This window comes from Ovis aries, chromosome 2 (genome assembly GCF_016772045.2).
Source record: "Ovis aries strain OAR_USU_Benz2616 breed Rambouillet chromosome 2, ARS-UI_Ramb_v3.0, whole genome shotgun sequence".
In the NCBI taxonomy this organism is placed as follows: domain Eukaryota; kingdom Metazoa; phylum Chordata; class Mammalia; order Artiodactyla; family Bovidae; genus Ovis; species Ovis aries.
The window spans coordinates 234,898,880-234,920,787 of NC_056055.1; the positions used below are offsets into that span (position 1 = coordinate 234,898,880).

The 21,908-nt window shown below is 50.8% G+C and overlaps 1 long non-coding RNA gene across 1 annotated transcript; it reads right to left on the reverse strand.

The window, feature by feature from the left end:
- Positions 1-1,523: 1,523 nt before the first annotated feature.
- On the reverse strand, positions 1,524-8,804 carry LOC121818770 (uncharacterized). Its single transcript, XR_006058877.2, has 2 exons — positions 8,388-8,804; positions 1,524-1,919 (listed from the first exon to the last, which is right to left on the reverse strand). It is a non-coding gene; the product is annotated as an uncharacterized LOC121818770 (long non-coding RNA).
- Positions 8,805-21,908: the final 13,104 nt, after the last annotated feature.

Sequence of the window (21,908 nt, forward strand, 5' to 3'; positions counted from 1 at the left end):
GTCCCCAGGGAGGAACGAGCCATAACCAAGCTTAGGGCTGCAGCCCCTGAGGTCATCCAGTTTTTCTCCCTCTGTTATTGTTTGTTATTGTTGTTGCTCTCTGACTGTGCCCCATGGCTTGCAGGATCTTAGCTCCCCTACCAGGGATCCAACCCAGACCCTCAACAATAAAAGTTCAGTGTCCTAATCACTGTGCCGACAGGGAATTCTCTGTTCCTTCTGCTTTTGGAAAACTCAGGACCAGCCCAGGTGGCCCTCACACCAATCCAACATTCCCTGATCCTCCGACCCTCGGGAGACCTGCCTTTCATAGGATCCAGCTTTCATAGGATTCATCAGTCCTCCGCTAGGTCTGACCCATGGACTTTATTCAGACTGGGCAGCCAGGCCAAGGTGTGGCTGAGCCACCCTCATTTTACAGGGAACACCAGGAAGGGTCTGTAAATCAAGCAGCCGCTGGTGGGAGCACCTGTGGCTTCCCTCCGTTCTTAGACCAATTGGAGGGTGGAGCAGTTCCGCAAAGTTGATGATTTTGAGAGATGAACAGTCCTATTCCATGGATAAGGAAGCCTAAAGAGAGGTGGAGTGACTTGCCAAAAGACACACAGCTCCCTCTGGGCAGCGGTGAAATTTAAAACTGCTTTATGTTCCTGTGTGTGTATGTTTTCTAATTGGTCACTAGCTTTGTGCTCCTGCCTCACTGCTGCTGCTTTCAAAGGTTGGGAAAGGAAAGTATTTATTCTGGGGCCACAGCTGGGCCTCTAGGAACTTCCAGAAATGTTCTGCTTAACTTCAGATGCACCTATGGTGCATCTTTTCTGGGGAAAGGGTCCATGGCTTTAGCAGACTCTCTAACCTTTGATCCTTTTCAGTGGGAGAAGATAGAAAGAGGCTCCTTGTGTCTGATGCCCTCCACCTCTTCCCTCCCTAACCTAGGAGCTGGGGGACCCTGCAGGTCTCATCCCCGCCATAGGCACTCCTGTGCCCCTGTCCTGTGGCTCCTGGCGTCTGTGGCAGCATGTCAACGTTTCCAACAACCTCCCTGCTGAGTTCTTTGATCCTCCCAGCATCTCTTAGAATCAGGCCCAAAGCCTAATTCCACCCATTTTCCCTGCTGGGTTGAGAGATCCAAGGTGCTAGTGGCGTGTGTGGAAGGAAATGGAGTCTTGTGGGTTCCCTCCCAGCTCCAAGTTGCTGCCAGCTCCTGGGAGGTTAGGGAAGGGAAGGGAAGAGAGAGAGGAGGGGGAGCCTGAGAGAAAGAAGAGGTTGACTACGTAGCCACTGCCCAGTCTCCACTGTGGAATGAACTCTGATTCCTCACATTCTTTCAGCCACTATCTCCTAAGCACCGGCTCTGTGCTCCAGGCCTCCAGATTGACCTGTTATTATTATTCTATGATCAGATCGTCACTCTGAGCTGTCCACAGTATGGACAAGTGGGTTTCAATCTTTTTCTTTTAGCAGTTTTTATTTTTCCTCTGAAACAAAAGGCCCCAGAATTTTACCTAACAAATAAAAGTCAGTGCTTTTACATATGAATTTATTTTTGTCAATCAAAATGTATAACCTTTACTTACCACAAAATAAATCAGCGGGAACAATGCCGACATTTTGATGGACTAAAAATTTGAAACCCTGAATTACAGGTGATGGTTATGGTTTTAACTGAGAGCCAGCATTCAATTTATTTCTGCGGCAGTTTCTTTTAGTCAGTAATTAGAAATTACTGCACTTCATAGACATGCAGAGGCAAATGCTAAGAGTTTTAACATCTTGGTAGAAGTGTCAGTAGAAGCTTTATTCTGAGGTCTGCACAGAAATAAGTTATGCAGGACTTCCCTGGAAATCCAGTGGTTAAGATTCCATGCTTCCACTGCAGAGGGCATAGGTTCGATCCCTGGTTGGGGAAGTTCTGCATGCTGCAGAGAAAAAGAAAAAGAAAAAAGTTGTGTATGATGTGAAGAAAAAAAATGTTCTGCATGATGCGGCCAAAAAACAAAAAAAAAGTCATTCAACCAGCCTAGCCTAATGGCTTGTTTTTGGTTTGTTTGCTTTGGTTTTCTGCCTATGGTGATTTTATTATTGCTACAATGGCTTGTTAAAAGTTAGGGACTTCCTGGGCTTCCCTGATAGTTCAGTGGTAAAGAATCTGCTTGCCAGTGCAGGAGATATGGGTTCAGTCCCTAATCTGGGAAGATTCCCACGTGCTGAGAAGCAACCAGGCCCGTGAGCCACAACTACTGAGCCTGTTGTCTAGAGCTCAGGAGCCACACTGCGGAAGCCCATGTGCCCCAAAGCCTGTGCTGTACAATAGGAGAAGTCAGGGCAGTGAGAAGCTCATGCACTGCGACTAGGGAGTAGCCCCTCTCTCCACAGCTAGAGAAAAAAACCCGAGCAGCAGTGAAGACCCAGCACAGCCAAAAATAAGGACATAAAGATTGAAGGCAGGAGGAGAAGGGAACGACAGAGGACAAGATGGTTGGATGGCATCACCAACTCAATGGACATGAGTCTGAGCAAGCTCCAGGAGATGGTGAAGGACAGGGAAGCCTGGCGTGCTGCAGTCCATGGGGTTGCAAAGGGTCGGACACGACTGAGTGAACAACAAAAACATTAAAAGTTACATGTCACTTAAAAAAAAATAGGAACTTCCCTGGCACTCCACTGATTAAGACTCCGTGCTTCCACTGCAGGGGCATGAGTTCAATCCCAGGTCCAGGAACTAAAATCCCACATGCCACACGGTATGGGCAAAAAGTTTTAAAAAAGGACAAGTTAGCCTAGTTTGTTTCTCATCTCTATCCTGCTACTAACTTACCTGTTTCTCCTCTCAGTCCTGCCACTAACTTGCTGGATGTCTTTGGATAAGACATTTACCCTCTCTGGGCACCAGTTTCCCCATCGGAACATCTGATTTCACCTAGAAAAGGAGTGTGTGTAGAGGTACTGGAGTGGGTTGGGGCGTGTGGGGTGATGCATGGAGCATATACGGAAGCTTCATTACTCATCCTCACCACTCATGCCCATCCAGCGCTGAGCCTAAAGAAGGGGCCACAAACCACTGAACTGCCCAAGTTCAAAGGCAGAGGCGAGTTGCCATGGAGACATGCTTTGTTTCCTAACTGTCTGATTGCATCTGACAAGCAGAAAGCCAGCCAGATGGACACTGACCTAGGCGGAGAGAACCAGGATTTCCTGACCCCAAGATCCACAGGGCTCACTGCTCTCCGAGGAGAGCCGTCAGTTCTCAGTTCTCACCCCCAAATCAGGGGCATGACCAGCCTGGCCTGCCAGCTGATAAGACTTCCTATAGGGAGCTGCTGGGTGGGGCCTCCAGGTGTTTGCAGACACCCACTCCACCAGTCCTAGGCAGGGAGGCTGGCCCTGTGCCCAAGGGCAGGGCTAGGAGGGAAGTGCCCACGTTCAGGGCCTACAGAAGCTGGGGGAGGGGTCAAGATGTGTGGGCAGAGCTCCCTGCCCATGATCAGAAGGAAACATCTGGGTGTGGATTCTCAGCAACACCCTCCGCCCCCCAGCATCTACACAGAAAGAAAGTGAAGTCGCTCAGTCGTGTCCGAGTCTGCGATCCATGGACTGGAGCCTGCCAAACTCTTCCATCCATGGGATTTTCCAGGCAAGAATACTGGAGTGAGTTGCAATTTCCTTTTTCAGGGGATCCTCCTGACCCAGGGATCGAACCTGGGTCTCCTGCACTGCAGGCAGAGTCTTCACCATCTGAGCCACCGGGGAAGCCCACCATGCACACAGGGGCCTACACAAACACACCAAGACACAAAGATAGGATGACAGACCCACATGCACACCAGTTCACACTGGCATGCCCAAACACACGGATACACCAAAACACAAGCCCAGATCCACACGGACAATTCTGGGTACCCATAAACACCCAGGTACACTAAGATAGCCTGATGTCTAAACACATGTAAACACACACAGATACAGAAATGGACCAAATTACACAGACACGCTGACACACACACACACATAGATATACAAATGCTCACACTCCCAGATGCACACTCATACAGACATCCACTGTAAAAAAACAACACACACAGATTACCCACTGGCCCATAAATCAGAGAGAGGTATACAGAAGCCCTTGTTACATAAATATAAACAAACAGTTACAAGGAGCAACATCGATACACAAAACCCAACACAGATTCAGGCAAGAGGAAGAGAAAGGAACTAATACTTGGTGAGGGTCCATTCTGCACAGGCAGCATGAAAGGAGTTATATCTGTAGGATCTTTTTAAAATCCTTCCGACAATCTGTGAAGTTGGCAGTGTTATCCCTGCTTTTTACAGATGCGAAATGTAGGATATATGTGCTTATAAAAGGCCCAAACAATGCAGAAATAAATAGGGTAAAATGTGAAAATGCCTCTTCACACACATTCCCCACCCACTCCACACCACTGTTCATGTTAGTGGGCAGTATGCGTATATCTTTCTATGCATTTACATACAAGCATTTAAGAATACTACAAATTTAGGGGGCTTCCCAGGTGGTCTAGTGCTAATGCAGGGGGCATGGCTTCACTCTCTGGTTGGGGAACTAGGATCCCACCTGCCTGTGGTCAAAACAAAAAAGAGAGAGACAGAGAGACAGAGAGAGAGAGATCATAAACTGGAAAGTCTAAAAAGTAATAAAAATACAAGTTTGAACGTTTTCCAGGAAACCAACTCAGAGTGGCTAAGAAATGTGACCAAGGTCATAGAGCCAGTTAGCAGAATCAGGGTTTGGATTTAGCTCTGGCTCACTCCAAAATACTGTTTCTGCTGCCTCAGCCCACAGACAACCACAGAGACACAGATTCACAAAGGGGAGGCCCAGGGCAGGGGGAGGGGTGGCACCTCGGGGCTGGCCCAACAGGCTTTCTGTCTGATTGCTCTGGGTCCCTTGGGTGGTTCCTCTGGCTAAAGGCGTTGTCCCTGTAAATTCCTGTTAAGGGGCAGATATAGTCCTGGGACGGGAACCTTTGAATCATTGACCCCGGGTGAGAACCAGGCAGCTTCCCCGTCTCCTAACCTCCCAGTCTCTTCTCCACATGCCCCAAAGGGACCTTTTCTAAGGCTATATCTGGACCTTGTCCCTCCTGCTGCTTAAATCCCTTCCTGTTGACTCCAGCATAAGTCCCAGCCTCTTGGACGCATACAGTCCTTCGCTCTCTGGCCTCACCTGCCTCTCCCCATTTTCCCTTCTGGTAAAGCACTTGTCCTTCAGGAGCAGCTCAAATGGTCCTTTTGTTGAGTCTTCCCTGACTCTTCTGTGCAGAATGCCCTCTGTTTCACCCCCTACCCTGCCCCACAGTGTGCTCACAGACAGCCACCGTGACTTACAATCATCACCATCAAGGCGTCTCCACTGATGGACTGACCAGCTTCCAGGGCCTGCCCTATGTGTATTACATAACTGTTGTTGTTTAGTTGCTAAGTCATGTCCGATTCTTTTGCGACCCCATGGACTGTAGCCCACCAGGCTCCTCAGTCCATGGGATTCTCCAGGCAAGAATACCAGAGTGGGTTACCATTTCCTTCTCCAGGGGATATTCCCGACCCAGGGATTGAACCCATGTCTCCTGCATTGCAGGTAGATTCTTTACTGCCAAGGCACCAGGGAAGCCCCAGTTATATAACTGCCTCCCTTAATCTTTACAACAGCCCTAAAGAGACAAAAAGTCTTGTCCCCATTTTGCAGATGGTTAAATGGAGACACAGATAATTTAAGTCCCTTCTTTAAGGTCTGATTTTCTCAAAAGTCAGTCCCTGGCCATATCACGTACCACCACGTTATTGCAAACATGTTTCCCTTACCCTCCCAGCTAGACTAGAAGCCTGGAGGAGAAGGACTCGGCTCCTTCATCTCTGAATCTCTGGTGCCGGCGTTGGACAGAGGCGAGGGGCTCAGTGAATGAGCGCCCCATCCACCCGCCCCCTCGAGTGACAGAATAAGAGAGGATAGGAGAGGAGACATTTGGGGGACTAGGTACCCTGGGAGTGTCCCTGCTGGATGGGATTCCCCCAGGAAGTCACTGAAAGCAAGAGTTCCCTCGGATCAGGATGTGGGTGCCTCTAGAGCCTGGGGATATCTGTGTAGACCCTACTGGGGGAGTGGGTGTCCTCTGGCTCCTCCACGTGTCCCTCCCATCAGGAAGCTCTCAGCCTATCTGTTATTAAATATTTACTCTTTCCCACTCTGCTCGGCTTGGTGCCAGGCGCTGGAGGAGGGGACGGACCAGACAGCAGGAGACAGGGCCATATGCAGTTAGTGACCACCTACTGCGTGCCATGGAATCCTCTCAACAGCCCTGCAGTTGGATCCTCAGCCCTGTTTTTGCAGCCAGGGAAATGAGGCTCAGAGAGGGGAAGAAACTGGTTCCAAGCCACACAGCCAGTGAGCCGAGATCCAGAGTCAGGTGTGTGCTCCTCTATTCCCCTGCATCTTACCGCCCACCCCAGAGCCAGGGAGGATGTGGGCTGACTCAGAGGAGACTCAAGGAGGCCATTTTTGAGGTGGGGCTGTGGCTGGAATACAGCCTGCCCTGGCGGATATTTGACAACAGCAGCTTGCATTTATCCGGCACTTTCCCTTCCATTAGCTCATCCAGCCCTCCCTAACATCCCCTCGGGTATCTCCATTTGACAGATGAGGGATGGAGGCTCCATGAGGTCAAGTGACTTTCCCAAGGTTGTACAGCGACTGCAGGGCAAAGCAGGAGTAAATTCTCAGACCCTAATCCTTCTCCTGCATTTCCCTGCTGCCTTCACTTCTGCCTCCTCCCAGCAGTCCTCCCTGTTGCCCCAAGAGAGCTCCCTAAACCCAACCATGGGGAATTCCCTGACCTTCTAGTGGTTAGGCCTCAGCTCTTCCACTGCTGAGCACCTGGGTTCAATCCCTGGTCAGGAAACTAAGATCCCACAAGCCGCCTGACACAGCCAAAGGTAAAATTAATTAATTAATTAATGCAGTTAAATGTTTAAAGTAAATAAATAAACCCAACCATGAGCCTCCACCTCTGAGAGCCCGGCCGGTCTCTGCTCTCTCATACCTCACATGGCTTTGCCTCTGCCTGCGGTTAGTGCGTCAGCTCTCCCTGATTCATTCACCTTGCAAGCTCCTACTGAGCCTACAAGTGCCAACTCAAATGCCCCTTCTCTCGAAAGATTTCCTAGACTGGCTTTCTTCATACCAACCTCTAATAGAACAATTATCTTATTATATTAAATTGCTTGTCTCCATCCTCAGACTGTGAGCTCCTTAAGGGCAAAGACAATGATTTTTCAAGTCTGTCTTCCCTGCACATAGCTTTGCATTCTCAGTAAGAACTTGTTGAATTAATGGATGACATTCTGAAGGTTGGGCCCAGTGGAAGATGATGAGGCCTTAAAAGAAAAAGCACGGGGGTGGGAGTGTGGGGGGAACTTCCCTGGTGGTCCAGTGGTTAGGACTTTGCCTTCCAGTGCAGACGGTATGGGTTCAATCCCTGGTCAGGGAGCTAAGATCTCACATGGGGCCGAAAAAACCAAAGCATTAAATTAAAAAAAAAAGTTGAAGCTATAAGGATGTCAAGAAGAGAAGCTAATATTTGGGGTGGGGAGAAGGGCTAGGATTTTTCTTTTGGACATTTTGAGTCTGAAGTGTCACTAGGACATCCAGCTGTATGTGCCTAACAGGTAGGAGCTGGGAGTGGGGTGGGGAGGAAAACTTACCAGGAAGAAAAGATACTAACAGCAACTGCCAGGAACTGACTACTGACTATATGTCAGACCCAGTGCTGAAGGCTTTACGTGCATTATCCCATGCTTTATGTATATTATCCCGTATAGCTCAGACGGTAAATAATCTGCCTGCAATGCAAGAGACTCAGGTTCATCCCTGCGTCAGGAAGATCCTCTGGAGAAGGGAATGGCAATCCACTCCAGTATTCTTTCCTGGAGAATCCCATGGACAGAGGAGCCTGGTGGGCTACAGTCCAGGGGGTTGCAAAGAGTCAAGACACAATGGCGTGACTAACACTACTACTACTATCCCATTTGATCCCCAGGAGATAGGTAATCTCAACCCATTTGATGGAGGAGGAAGTTAAGGCTCAGAGAAGTAATTTATCCAAAGTTACATGGTTAGTAAAAGGCAGAAGCAGGATTTGAAACCAAGTCCATTCGATGCCAAAGTCCAGACACTTAATCACTCCTCCATATGGTAGACTATGGAAGTTTATAGAACACATGCCTTTAAAGGGCATGGTCGGAAGCTGAGATCAGAGAGGGAATCATTCAAGAGATAGAAGGAAAACCAGCAGGGTAGTATCTGAGGCCAAGAAAAGAACTCCAAGGAGGGCCAGGTCGGCAGTGCTTACCTTCCCTGAGAGATCAGGGTGGGGTGAGGGATTTAGCAACTAAGTTAAGGCAACCTTCCAGAGAGCTGCTTCCACGTGCTGCTTCAGTGAGTCCGTAATAGGACCTGCTGAGTGGGAGGTGAGAAAGTGGAGGCGGTTGGCTAGAAAGAGAAGGAGAGAGCAGGGAAGGAAGAGAGCACCCTGTGGGTATGTGGGCCTAGGAGGGCGGGGCAAACAGGTTTGGGCTGGCCCAGAAATACTGGGGAAGGGATGCTCGGCTGGTGGGAGGAGGAGGGGGTGAGCATTTGAGCATTTTAGGTTGAGTCAGCGTCAGCGACTAGACTCAAGGACACCCTCACTCTCTTCCTTGACAACCCCTCCTCCTCCAAGCCATCCCCATCTTGCAGGCCAGGCTACATTAGCCTCATTCATCCTCCCCTCTCCCTCCCCCACCACTCCCCTGAGGTTGTTCAGGACCAGCCACCCCCACGTCCAGTCTGCTGTCTCACCGCCTGGCCCAGCCTGGTGAGGCAGGCGGGGAGGAGTGTCCAGGCAGGAAAGGGCTGAGTCACTCAGCCACGCATCTGGTCTCAGATCTCATCTATATACCCGATGAAAGGGGCAGGAAGGAAGAGGGCTCCGCCCCCCACAAGCTCTCCTGGCCTGTCCTCACTTTGCCAGGTTGGGAGAGGAGCCCCCTTGTCACGTTGGCAACCACCATTTGCTGGGCTGCTTCACCCCCTCCAGCTGGGGTCCTTTGCTGCTCTGCTCACCTTGAAAAAGTAGAGTCTGGCCTGCAAAGTAGGGTGTGTCACCTTCATTTCACCAGTGAGGAAATTCAGAGAGACACAGGGGCTTGGGCAAGGTCACACAAATTGGAAGGCTGGCCCACTGGTGTCCTCATTCAGTATTCCAGGGAACACAGAATTGGGTGGTGTTTGGAGACAGTGGACCAAGGTGTTAGGGGCTCACACATGCCAGTGGGTGATGCCTGCAGAAGCTGGGTGGTGGGTGGCGGGAGGCACTGGGCTCATGCTCCTGCCAAAATGGCCTCTTCCCCAGTCCCAGGGGAGGGCAGACCCTCCTTGCTCCACTCCTTGCTCCACCCTTGCTGTTGTTGGCTCAGCTCAGAGCCACCCCCTACCTCATTCCTCAGCATCTCCCATCCTATCTGCACTTTGCCACGCTGAGAGGAACAGCAGGGACCTAGGCAGGCCATGTCCTGCCTCCCTGCACTCTGCCAGGGCGCAGTGTTCCCATTGTCTTGAGCAGCGAGAGGTGTCCAGGTCCTGGCAAGGGGTGGGGGATCATGCCAGGCCTCTCCTGTCTCCACGGGCTGCTCAGCAGCTTTCTCTGGGGCCCAGGCTGTTTGTCCACATAACATCCAGAGTGCCATTGGTAAGTCACCAAGGAGCGAGCAAATCAGCATTCTCCCATAGACCTGGACCATCCCTGATATTAACTTTTGATTGATTCAATTGCATTTAATGTGGTTAGAGTCACAGCTGTGCCACTTGCTGTATGACCTTGGGCAAATGTCTAGACTTCTCTTTCTTCCTCTTTAAAACAGGAATAGCAATGGTAACAACTCCCTACCAGAGTGGTTGTCAGAGTTGATTTAGATAATGCTTAGAGCAGGTAACAGTTAGTGTTTAAAGGGGGGAAAAAAATACACTTAGTATTATTAGGGGATATCTGATTACAGACAGAATTCAGGCTCAAAGAGAATCTGAGAAATGCAGAAAAGCCCTATGTTGTAAATCAAACTCACCTGTAATTCCACCCAGACACACCTTCTTGTCATGATTTTCTTACCCAGAGTGGAGTTGCCCTCTCACACCCTCCAAGAGAATGACCCCTGTGCTTCCAGGCTCTGCAGGTAGTGTTGGGGGTGGATATGGTCTGTATTTTCTGCATCCTCTCTGGGCCTCAGCTTCCCTGTCTGGAAAGGAAAGGATTGAAGTAATCAGGGAAGAGAAATAGATTTAATTTCCTATACAAACTGCTGCCTCAAATGGCTCTGGGTTCAGAGTGCCGTGATCAATTAATTATGTCTGCCGTGGATACAGTGGCTGCAGAATGGAGCAGCGGTGTATATACATACCCTGTGTAGCCACTGTGAAGAGTCTAAGAAATCCCTAAGAACCCTTTCAGTTTTTAATACTCTAGAAACCTTTCCCCCTTTTCATTCTATTAATACTCCCAGTTTTAGATCCTGGCTTCCTCTGGGAAATGGGGAGGGAATCCTTGCTGCTTCTCCCACTTCACACCTGTCTTCAGCAAGCTTCTGGGGTCTGGTACCCAAAATAGCTCCTACTTAACATTCTCCAAGTTGTACCCTCTCTGCAGAGGCCAACTTAAGGCTTTCGCCAAGTCAGGCTCCAAATGGGGGAACTGGAGAGGGAGGAGGATTTGGGTGTCTCCCTCTCTAAAAAGGAAACCCGCAACTGCAAGTCTGCTAGCAGCCATTCCTCACCAGCCCAAGCTCGGATATTTGAATATTAAATAACTCCATGCAAATGAATACAAATGAGCACCTCTTCTCTCCTTGCCCCTGCAATTCTTTGGGCACTAGGGCTTTCGGTCCAACCTGAGTGGATGGGTCTACGGTCCAGATAGCCCTCCTGGCAGGGGAGAAAGGACAGGGCCTAAAGGACTCCACTGAAAGATTTACCAGCTTCTGTTCTGGCGTGAGGGCTCTGTGAGGGGGATCTGAGCTCAGTAAGGGGACGGAGATCAAAGAGAGCTGGGGACTCTCAGGGGACAGGGGTGACCTCAATCAAGGGGAAGGCCCTCTGTAAAAGAGAAAGGACTCAGTGGTGAGGGGGCTGCTGAGGAGGGGAGAATAAATCTCAAGAATCTGAGGCATGGTCCCACTGCCCATCCCTTCTCCCTCTCCCAGTCCTGGAGGCCTGCCAAGGCCTATAACCTGAGGGGTAAGTGAGGGAGTCCCTGAGATCCCTGGCTAGGGCCATCCCAGGGTTCCAAATTGCCTTTCTGAACCCCAGAGGTAGGAGGAAACTCCCAGGAAATGAGAAAACCTGGAGAGACTCTCAAGTCCTCAGTGACCCCAGGCCAAACCACCCTCTCACTGGCTTCCAGGGCCTTGCTCTCAGCCCTGACTCCTGAGCCCCTAAGACCTCACAGTTTGCTGCTGAGGACTGTTTGGTGTTGCCTGCCTGGGCCCCCACGCCCCCACACTGGGCCCCACCCCCATCACTGCGCCCCCACCCCCCTTCTCTGAGCCCATCCTCTCACTGATTCCATATCTCCCTAATGGAACCTTCCACCCTGAGACCAATGTTGCATCCCCAGTCTGGTACACCCATTTCAGCATGTCCTTGTCTTTGTCATGGCCCAGGGCACAGACCATGAGCCAGAGGAGCCAGAGGCAAAGGGATCAATAATAGCCTGGAAGGAGAGCCCAGCTAAGGGCCTTCTTGGTCGGGTTCCATGATGGCGCTGGGCCCGCTCTGCCAGTGGGACGGATGTTGGGATGACGCTGCAGGCAGAGAGGCAGCCCCCACCGCCCCACCCCCAGCTTGCCAAGATTCAAGCCAGGGGCTGGAACCCAAGAGCAGGCATCGGTCCCACCCCGATCCCCTGAACAAGGCTGCACTGTGCACATCCTTCCATCCCCTCCACCCTCCCCTCAGGCCGGCCCAGGGTTGGGCAGGGCCACACATGAGGGCCGGAAACAGGACACCAGGCAGCCAGGGAGCAAGGGAAGAAGGCTGTGAGCTGCGGGGTCAGGGGCACAGAGGCAGACCTGCAAGCAGAGAGGCTGTGGCTCACACTCCCCAGGCTGGAGTGGTGGGGTGGCCACAGGGTGTTCCAGGCATCTCCAGGACACAGAGAAGCCCACCCACAGGAGGGAGGCCCAAGTCATGGAGGTGGGCACCGACGGTGACCGTTAGTGCCCTGGACAGGGGCACAAGGGTCACAAGCCCCACGGCACAGCCACACCTTTGCACAGAGCCCCAAGGCTCCTTGGCTGACTTCACTTACTTCGGCCTCAGAACAGCCACCACAGCTCAGCCCTGCCAGCCCTGTGTGGGGCACTGTCCCCAACTTCACTGAAGCAGCTGAAATCAGGGTCTGGATTCAAGGGAGTTGTATATGCTCTAGACACCTGGCTTACCCACAGTCCTGGGCGTTAGGAAGTTTTACTATGAAGAAAGCTAGCGGAGGTGATAGAATTCCAGCTGAGCTATTTCAAATCCTAAAAGATGATGCTGTGAAAGTGCTGCACTCAATATGTCAACAAATTTGGAAAACTGAGCAGTGGCCACAGGACTGGAAAAGGTCAGTTTTCATTTCAATCCCAAAGAAAGGCAGTGCCAAAGAATGTTCAAACTACCGCACAGTTGCACTCATTTCACATCCTAGCAACATAATGCTCAAAATCTTTCAAGCTAGGCTTCAGCAGGACATAAACGGAGAACTTCTAGAACAAGCTGGGTTAAGAAAAGGCAGAGGAACCAGAGATCAAATTGGCAACATCCACTGGAAAAAGAAAAAGAATAAGCATAAGAAAAAGCAAAAGCAAAAAACAAACAAACAAAAAAAACGCTTCTGCTTCACTGACTAGGCTAAAACCTTTGACAATTCTTAAAGCAATGAGAATGCCAGACCACCTTACCCATCTCCTGAGAAACCTGTATGCAAGCCAAAAAGCAACAGTCAGAAGCAGACATTGAACAATGGACTGGTTCCAAACTGGAAAAGGAGTACATCAAGACTGTATATTGTCACCCTGCTTATTTAACTTCTATGCAGAGTACATCATGAGAAATGCCAGGTTGGATGAATCACAAGCTGGACTCAAAAGTGCCAGGAGAAACAACAACCTCAGATATGCAGATGATACCACTCTTATGACAGAAAGCCAAGGGGAAGTAAAGAGCCTCTTGATGAAGGTGAAAGAGGAAAGTGAAAAAGCTGGTGTAAAACCTAATGTTCAAAAAATGGCACCTGGTCCCATCACTTCGTGGCAAATAGATGGAGGGAAAATGGAAACAGTGAGAGATTTTTTTCTTGGGCTGCAAAATCACATGGACAGTGACTACAGCCATGAAATTAAAAGACTCTTGCTTCTTGAAAGAAAAACTATGACAAACCTAGACAGCATATTAAAAGGCAGAGACATCACTTTGCCAACAAATGTCTGTATAGTCAAAGCTATGGTTTTTCCAGTAGTCATACAGATGTGAGAGCTGGACCATAAAGAAGGTTGAGCACCAAAGAATGATGCTTTTGAACTGTGGTGCCGGAGAAGACCCTTGAGAGTCCCTTGGACTACAAGGAGATACAACCAGTCATTCCTAAAGGAAATCAACCCTGAATATTTATTGGAAGGATTGATGCTGAAGCTGATGCTCTAATACTTTGGCCACTTGATGTGAAGAGCCGACTCACTGGAAAAGATCCTGATGCTGGGAAAGATTGACGGCAGGAAGAGAAGCGGGCAACAGAGGATGAGATGGTTGGATGGCATCACTGACTCAATGGGCATGACTTGGAGCAAACTCCAGGAGATAGTGAAGGACGGGGAGCCTGGCATGCTGCAGTTCATGGGGTCATAAAGAGTCAGACACAACTTAGTGACTGAACAACAACAACATAATTTGAACCAAGTTGCCCAATTGCCCTGCCACTCACTGGACCAGAGGTGGGTCTGGATCTCACTCAGCTGGCCATAAATTGCCTTCCAGGAGTCAGATTCACTGGACAAAGCAGATCATCTCTTGGAGAATAAAGGAGCGGCCCAGAAAGAAGCATGGACAGGGTCACGAGGTCATAGGAGCCAAGCTGAGCAAGGAGTCTAGGCATGCAGGACGTGCAGGAAGGACAGAAGTGAAGGCCCAGGAGGGCCGAGGCTGTGTGACGCTAAAGGTCAGACTTGGGAGCCTGCAGCTGTGACCAATGCAAGACTCCAGGTCAGGGGAGCTGTTTGCTTCCTGAACACCTCTGGTGACCTGTGAGGCCTGGAGATAAGGGCCACCTCCCTGTCTTCCTTAAGCCCCATCTCCTGAAGCCCAGGGGCTTTCCTGGTGGCTCAGATGGTAAAGATCCACCTGCAGTTCAAGAGACCTGGGTTCGATCCTTGGGTGGGGAAGACTCCCCTGGAGGAGGGCATGGCAACCACTCCAGTATTCTTGCCTGGAGAATTCCCATGGACAGAGGAGCCTGGCAGGCTACAGTCCATGGGGTTGCAAAGACTGAGTCGCTCTTAGACTGAGCAACTAAGCACAGCACCTGAAGCCCAGGGTGAGTGTTTCCGTGGTCCTCATCTGAAGGAGACAAAGGGATACCGCTTCTCCGCTCCTGCCTCTCTGGCTCTTCCCAGCCCATCCAGAGGGGGCCGCAAAGGGTAGAAAGAGCCCTGGACCTGAAGTCCAAGACGAGACTCGAGTCCTGTTTTGCCAGGCATCTGGCTCTCAGCATCTCAGTCTCTCCTTAGAAACACAGGGAGTAAGGCCTGCCCTGGGGGCTTTTGGGAGAGTGAAATGAGACTGCAGTGAAGAGCTTGTTCCAGCCTCTCCCTGGGGGTCCACCGTCCTTGCTCCTTCTGGCTGTTGGTCCTGTTTCATTTTTCCCATCCCTGTACCAGAAAGGCATCCAGGACTTCCATCAAAATGAGACCCTCACTCCAATCAGACTCCCTTAGGCTGAGAGGCGGCTCCAGACACTTCCCCCGGAGTCTAGGGTTCTGATCTAATAAAGGAGGCCTCCAGGGGACATAGGTCAGACAAACGGTGGAATGGTGGAATTTCAAAGCTTGTGACCACATAGCACAGGGAACTCTGCTCAATATTCTGTAATAACCTAAAAGGGAAAAGAATTAAAAAAAAAAAAAGATACATGTATATGTATAACTGAATCATTTTTCTGTACACTTGAAACAACACAAAATTGTTAATCAACTATACTTTAATATAGAATATGTAAAGCAATTATCCTTCAATAAAAAAATAAATTTAAAAATATATAGAGAGAATAAAACTTAAAACAAACAAAAAACTTGTGACCAGCTAGCACAGAGGTTGCTCCATGTGGCCTCCTTAGTCACATTTTCCCTTAACCCAGTGCCTCAGTCCAGGGGTGGGGGCCCCAAGAAAGGAAGCCAGACTTCGGTTAGAACATCAAGTCCTGCCAGGCCCTGGGGGACACGTGAGTCTGTATCACCTCCGTTCTGGGTATGACGCCCCATGGGAACTGCCTTGAGCCACCTTTCCTCATTTCTATTCATATCTCATCACCTTTATGCCTTTTTCTCTGGGACCAGTGGCCAGTTAGCCCCAGACTAACCTCCCATCCCTCACCCTAGCCCCTATTAAGCATGAGCTCCGGAGATCAAGAGACCAGGGTTCAAATCCCGCCTCAGCTACTCCCCGACTGTGACCTGGGCAAGCTGTCTCACCTCTGAGCAAGACTGGAGTGAATGAAATGACAACACAGGAATAGCCAGCCCTTCCTCCTTCCCTGAGCCCCGGCCTGGGACCACTGATGGGGAGGAGGCCAGGAGTCTTACCCTGAGCTGTAGAAGTCCTGGGATCAAATATACGTGCCTACCACGGGACCTGCTCTGGTCACGGCGGTACTTTGAGCCCACGTCCTCATTTGTCAAGTGGAGGTACAACTGCTGAGCTAATGTTAGGGCTCCTCTGATCACAGAAGGCTACCTGGAGGAAGTGACAGAGACTCCTTTGTGGGGGGAAGAAGGCAAACTGAACAGAGGGGACTGCCCTTCAAGACAGGAGGCTGGTGGGGGAGGGGGCAAGGATGGCAGGGAGGTGAGTCACCAGGAAGGGAGGGGGACACAGAGGCTGGGCTTTTTGAAGCGTCAGGGGTCAGTGGGTAGAGGTGGCTCAATGTGGACTCACAAAGGTTCAAAGCTGATCTGAGTAGACTCCGCTAGCAACACAGTTACACGTGCCCTTGTCCACGTGGTCCCACCAACACATACTGGAAACACACACAGACACATTCACACACTCCTGTATGCTCAGGACATTCACGGAGTCACTCCCAGACACAAGGACACACTCAGAGACATTCACAAATTCATCCACGCATGTTTTTACCTTCAAGCGTATCCACACCTTCAGACACCTTCCTACAAGCACCTGTCGACAACATCCACACATACAAGGGCAAACACAAGGGCAAACACAAGGGCACACACTTGTACACTCAAGTGCATTCACAGAGACACGAAAAGGAACGCACTCAGGCCCAGGGATACTCTGGCACACTGAGAGGTATCCGTGCACGGGGGCACACCAAGACACCCTCAGTGGCACACATTCTAGCACACTTGAGTACATTCACAGTCAAAGCCACACATGTGTATATACACTCCTGTAGGACTCTGGAACGTTCACAGATGTTCAGCCAGGTATTCACGGTCAGGCACACACACACAGTCTCCCCAGCCCGCCGGTGCAGCCACCACCACCCCCTCCAGCCAAGCAGGCTGAACTCTCTCTCCACCCACTTCCCACCGTCCTCTGGGGCCTCGGGGGCCTCCCTCCGGAGCTGGGGCAGGGGATGGGGCGGGGTTTGCCCTGCTGATGTGGCAACTCCGCTCACCTGCGGCTGGCCGGCCGCACCCTCTCCATGGAGAAAGGCTTAAAGGAGCAGGAATCCCCCGGTGCTATAAACCGCCTCCCCCCAACCCAGGTCTCTGCCCTTGTTTCTCTGATGCAAAAAGCGAGGCCTAGCGAGGGGCCAGACAATGAATGGGACTTGCAACCCAGACTCCAGTGCCAAGAGCCCACTGGCTAGGGGACGCTGGTGCTGGGAATAGAAAGACTGGGTTCCAGGCCCAGCCCACCTCCGCCTGTCCTGGCCAGCTGCCTGCGGAACCTGCTTCTCCTCACTGTTCCCCATCACCCTACCAGGCACTCCCGTTCCCTGGCAGTCCTGCCTCCTAGCCAGCTGCACAGGCCCGAGCCAGAAACACACACACAGTCACTGCACCCTGTTGACCCGACCTTCCCAGCATCCCTCCAAGCTGGGCTGGAAGGAGACAGCCTGTGCCGTGGGAAGCCCAGCTCTGCTGCTTCCCAGCTCTGTGATTTCTCTGAGCCTCAGTTTCCTCATGCAGAAATGGGGTAATGGTGACACCTGCCTCCCGGGATTGGACTGGTGAGCGAATTAAACAATAAAGGTGGAGGCTTCAGGGTCACGCTCAGGGACTCAGGACAGGCTTGGTGAACGAAGGGAAGACGCATGAAGGACTTGCTGGATACACAGAGCTGGGCCACGTCTCCCCTGCTGAAGCCTCTCTGATCTCGTCACCTCTTGGGGGATCCTACAGGACCAGCTACTCCCAGATTTCCTGTTAGTTTTGCTGCTGCTTCCAAAGCCCCTGATCACTACCATGGTGAGAGCAGGGTCCAACTGGTGGGCAGGTGACAGGTGGGGAGAGGGGTCAAGGGGACACAGCCATGCCCATGGGAGCCACCAGTCTGATGGGGAAGATCCAGCTCAGCTCTGCTCCTGTTTAATCAGACCCAGTCTGTCCTGAGGCCAAGACTAGCTAGTGCGGGAGATATGGCCCTGCCCCAAGGGTTCCAAGTCTGATGTAGGAAACAGCCTAATCCAAGAGCACTCCGGCGGAAGACACTCCCTGGCCCAGGCCCCCAAACCCCTTGGGGAGACATACACTTCCCCTGGGAGTCCCAGTCTAATGGGGACAATTCACCCTCTCTAGGGGTTCCCAGGCTGGGAAAGGAGACACAACTGTTCTCAAGGACCCTAAGTCACAATAGGAGAGAGAGCATGCATACCTAGGACACAGAGGTACCCCAGACACTGAGAAGCAGAAGTGAGCACAGATGAGGCGGCTTTGTGCATGTGCCTCCTGCATATGACCGTGACTCTGTGTGTGCGTGTGACTCCGTATGTGACTGTTGCCTCTGATTCTGAGATTAGGCATGTGCCTCTGAGTTGAGGCTGTTGACAAAGGCTGTTGAGGTTGTGCTTCCATTCAGTGAGTGGACCCAGTTGTGTCTAATCACTCATTCAACGGCCATGCATTCACTGAACATTCACTTTGTCCCAGTTGCTGGGCCCCACCCAGGGATGCTATGCAGCCTTCAAGAGGTGCAGAAAAAGTGGTGGGTGAAGCATTGAAAAAGCAATCCCCTGTGCTGCCATCTGTTTAGAGGCACAGGGGGCTGCAGTCGCATAGGGAAGGTGGACTTCCTGGAAGAGGCAATATTTAAGCTGTGCCCTAACAGGGTTTACAGCTGAGGGAAAGGCTGTGCTAATTAGAGGGAAGAGGACTTTCCTGGCAGTCCAGTGGTTAAAAATCTGTGCTTCCACTGCAGGGGGCACGGGTTCAATCCCTGATCCGGAAACTAAGATCTCACATGCCCTGTGGTACTGAAAACAACCACAACAAAAACCCACCAAAAAAAAAAAAAGTGTGCAAAGGCCATGTAGACCTGGGAAGAGAGCCAGAAAAGGTTTTTCTGGAGGAAGTGACTGGGTGAGATTTTGGAAGAAGTAGGTAGACAAGGAGAAGGCATAGCTTCAGTTTAGGGGGTGAGGGGTGTGATATAGACTAGCCAGAGGAAGTCGGCTGGCCTGAGCCTGTCAGTCGCTCCAGACCCTTTGTGACCCTTTGGATTTTAGTCCACCAGGCCACTCTGTCCATGGGGTTTTTCAGGCAAGAATAGTGGAGTGGGTTGCATGCCCTCCTCCAGCGGATCTGATCTTCATGACCCAGGGATCGAACCTCTGTCTCTTGCATTGCAGGTGGATTCTTTACCCCCTGAGGTAACAGGGAAGCCCGTACTGTACCTAGGGGTGGAAAGGCAGTATCCAGAGGAACCTGATGGTCTGAAGGGGAACCCGCACCTCCAGAGAGAGCTGGAGAGCGGTGGGTTTAGGGAGTGAGCTCCTCGACTAGCCTCTGGGCTCTCCTAGGAGAGACCCAGCCCAGGGAGCCTGGGGAAGGCCTCCCAAGTATCCTTAGCAGTAAAGGGAATTGAATAATAGCTCCCTCACAGGGCAGAGGGGAGAACTATCAATACAGTAAATGCACTTACTCAAGTCGCTCTCCTCTGAGCTCTACAAGAGCGCATTTATTCCTTTCAGTTCAGTTCAGTTCAGTCGCTCAGTCGTGTCCGACTCTTTGCGACCCCATGAATCGCAGCACGCCAGGCCTCCCTGTCCATCACTAACTCCCGGAGTTCACTCAGACTCACGTCCATCGAGTCCGTGATGCCATCCAGCCATCTCATCCTCGGTCGTCCCCTTCTCCTCCTGCCCCCAATCCCTCCCAGCATCAGAGTCTTTTCCAATGAGTCAACCCTTCGCATGAGGTGGCCAAAGTACTGGAGTTTCAGCTTTAGCATTCCTCTCAAGAACTGTATTATTTGGTTCCCATTTTAATGCTGATGAAGCAGGCTCAGAGAGGCTCAAGGCTACAGAGCACCCGGAACCCGAAAGTGAGCGGTCTGGATTAGACTCAGCCTGGCTCCTTCCCTTGAGTCCCACCGCCTCTCAGCACGCGAATGCGCCTTTTAAATCGGTAACAGCTGGTTACTGCTGGATCCCGTGCTGTTACTATTATTATGGTTTATTATTATCACTGTAATACCCGAAGAACCTGCTTGATTCATCATCGCGGGCTCCACCCTCTCCGCCTCCCGCGCTCCTTCGGTCCCTGAAAACTCTAGGCCCAGGCGACCCCGCGCGGCCACGGTGGGAACAACAATCCCTGGGGCGAGGGGCCCTGAAGGGGGTGTCGGTGTGATGGTACCCCCTGGAGGCAGTGCTCGGTATTGCGCCAGAGTCCGACGGAAGAGTGCGGCGTCCTTGGCACCCTTCGCAGTGTGCGGACCGACAGTGGTCCTGGAGGGCTGGAAAGGAGGAAAAAAAGGCAATAACACTTTTTAAGCGACTCTGGTGCACTGGGCAAGGTGCTGGGCATTTTCTCATTTAACCCCTCAGTCAGTTCAGTCACTCACTCGAGTCTGACTCTTTGCGACCGCATGGACTGGAGCCTGCCAGGCCTCCCTGTCCATCACCAACTCCCAGAGTTTACTCAAACTCATATCCATTGAGTTGGTGATGCCATCCAACCATCTCATCCTCTGTTGTCCCCTTCTCCTCCTGCCTTCAATCTTTCCCAGCATCAGTCTTTTCCATTGAGTCTTTTCATTGGTCTTTTCCAATGAGTCAGTTCTTCACATCAGTTGGCCAAAGTATTGGAGTTTCAGCTTCAGCATCAGTCCTTTCAATGAACACCCAGGAATGATCTCCTTTAGGATGGACTGGTTCGATCTCCTTACAGTCCAAGGGACTCTCAAGAGTCTTCTCCAACTCCGCAGTTCAAAAGCATCAGTTCTTTGGCGCTCAGCTTTCTTTATAGTCCGACTCTCACATCCATACACGGCTACTGGAAAAACCATAGCTTTGACTAGACCTTTGTTGGCAAAGTAATGTCTCTGCTTTTTAATATGCTATCTAGGTCTGTCATAACTTTTCTTCCAAGGAGTCAGCGTCTTTTAATTTAATGGCTGCAGCCACCATCGGCAGTGATTTTGGAGCCCCCCAAAATGAAGTCTCTCACTGTTTCCCCATCTATTTGCCATTAAGTGATGGGACTAGATGCCATGATCTTCGTTTTCTGAATGTTGAGTTTTAAGCGAACTTTTTCACTCTCCTCTTTCACTTTCATCAAGAGGCTCTTCAGTTCTTCTTTGCTTTCTGCCATAAGGGTGGTGTCATCTGCATGTCTGAGGTTATTGATATTTCTCTCGGCAGTCTTGATTCCAGCTTCATCCAGCCCAACATGGATGTACTCTGCATAGAAGTTAAATAAGCAGGGTGACAATATACAGCCTTGACGTACTCCTTTCCCTATTTGGAACCAGTCTGTTGTTCCATGTCCAGTTCTAACTGTTGCTTCCTGACCTGCATGCAGATTTCTCAGGAGGCAGGTCAGGTGGTCTGGTATTCTCGTCTTTTGAAGAATTGTCTACAGTTTGTTGTGATCCACACACTCAAAGGCTTTGGTGTAGTCAATTAAGCAGAAGTAGATGTTTTTCTGGAACTCTCTTGCTTTTTCCATGATCCAACAGATGTTGGCAATTTGATCTCTGGTTCCTCTGCCTTTTCTAAAACCAGCCTGTACATCTGGGAGTTCTCGGTTCATATACTGTTGAAGCCTGGCTTGGAGAATTTTGAGCATTACTTTACTAGCATGTGAGATGAGTGCAATTGTGCGGTAGTTTGAGCATTCTTTGGCATTGCCTTTCTTTGGGATTGGAATGAAAACTGACCTTTTCCAGTCCTGCGGCCACTGCTGCGTTTTCCAAATTTGCTGGCATATTGAGTGCAGCACTTTCACAGCATCATCTTTTAGGATTTGAAATAGCTCAACTGGAATTCCATCTCCTCCACTAGCTTTTTTCGTAGTGCTGCTTCCTAAGGCCCACTTGACTTTGCATTCCAGGATGTCTGGTTCTAGGTGAGTGATCACACCATCGTGGATTGTGAAGATCTTTTTTGTATAGCTCT